Below are 1,921 nucleotides of genomic sequence, written 5' to 3'. Positions count from 1 at the left end.
CAAACGAACAAAAACAAAAGACCCCCCACCCCCCCAAAACAACCAACAAGCAAATAAAGTGAAAGATGAAGATTTGCCTGGATTGTGTTGCAAGTGCTGTAAAACTCTTACAAAAGCTGAAAAAAGGTAGATCACTGCAAGGTTGTTCACGTCTCTGTTTAAGAAACTACAAATTAAAAACAGCGCCCTTAAGTAATACTTTAGGTGACATAAATATAATTGAGCATTTAATTCTAACTAGATCTAGATGTGTCTTGTGTAGCTGTAAAGAGCGATCAACAAAATGTTTTTGAAAAGAACTCCTATCTTTAAAAATTCAACGTATTATAAAGTTTTAGTTCGTTTGGGAGGTGGGAAGGAAAGGGGGGGATTTACAGAGTTTCGCTCGGAAAGTCGAGGAGACTTTATGAGTGATAATCAAATTGTTATCAATTTTTGATTATCCAGGAGGCAGTATGAATCAACAGTGTCTAATGCTAATGGTAAGTGAAATTGTTGGAAAAATATTGCGTTTGTTACAGTTAGCATGATTTTCACGTTCAGTGCTTTTTGCACTGTTTCCACAGCTCAATTTCTCTCTTTTCAGCGACTGTTTTAGTTTTCATACGGACTGCTTACGGAGAATATTATCACAGTATAATAATTTTGTACTTATTTTGATTCGGTTTAGGGGTTCTATGGCTTTTTTTTTTTTTAGATGTAGTTTAATTTTTGCATCTTGTAGCTTATTTTTTAGGCTGGCGTAGCTGAATTTGAAAAATTTAAGTGGCAGCCCTGATCGACACTTCCTGCCAGGGCGAACCCGGACTGAGTGAGATCAAAGATCGTACAAAACACGATTGTTCACTCAGACAAAAAGTGTCTGTGGAAGTCCTCGCATTGGTTCAGATGACGCTGCAGTCTTTGTTTTGAAGCTCTTTTTCGTTGCTCCAGAAGAAGAATAGGAATAGCACAGTTTGTAACTTACTTACTAACTCTTTCTCTATACCGTCAGGTACATAAGATGGAGAGCAGTCAACGCCACGCTTGTCTGTCTCGGGCCACTTTCTCCAATTTCGGCACATCTAGGCTCTGGGTCATTGTCTCATCTCTTATTGTGCCTCTATAGCTTCAAGTTGGGCTTCCCTGTTTTCTCTTTCCAGTTGGTTTCCAAAATAATTTCTAATAGGGCAATTTCGTCTTCGGCATTCCCAGAACATGCCCTAGACATTTCCATCTTCTCTTTTTTTTTGTTGTGTTGATATTTTCAATTCCAGCTTTTTTCAACACTTCATTATTTGTAATAAATTCATTCCATTTTATTAGTTAAGTTCTTCTTAGACATTTTGTTTGGAAGCTTTTAAATTTTCTTTGAATTGTTTTGTTTCGCTTTTATAGCTTTTCACACAAATATGGTAACTCTGTTAGCAAAGTCCGCACTTCTTCGAAGAGGGCGCCACCGAATTTTGAGGACACTCTTTTAATTCGCTCAAAGAGAGTAGTGAACTATCTTGTTATGTACGATCTTTGGTGAGATCAATGATCATGCATAACAAGATGGTCCACTCCTCTCTTAGAGCCAATTAATAAAATGTCCTCAAAATTCGGTGGCGCCCTCTTCGCAAATGTGCACTCTTTCGAACAGTTATCCTACTTGTGTGAAAAAAATCAAAGTGAAACTAATAAGTTTTTGAATAAATAAGAATTCAAATTTCGGAAGTGCGCTTTTTAAAATATGGTTACGCTCACAAAAAACCTCTTCCAGAGGAAGAGGCGGCAGTTTTTTTTTCGTTTAATTTGACTTTAGAATGAGAGGCGAGAGGTCATTATTAAATTAAAAAAAACCCAACAAAATACCCTAAAGTTCCGCACTGAACGAATCCGAACAGCTGATGAATAGCAGTCGATCTGCGCACGCAAGGAGGTGCTATTCCTATTCTTC

This window comes from Aplysia californica, unplaced genomic scaffold, assembly GCF_000002075.1.
Source record: "Aplysia californica isolate F4 #8 unplaced genomic scaffold, AplCal3.0 scaffold00088, whole genome shotgun sequence".
Lineage (NCBI taxonomy): Eukaryota > Metazoa > Mollusca > Gastropoda > Aplysiida > Aplysiidae > Aplysia > Aplysia californica.
The sequence above is the reverse complement of the archived record's forward strand: the minus strand, read 5'-3'. Positions refer to the sequence as shown.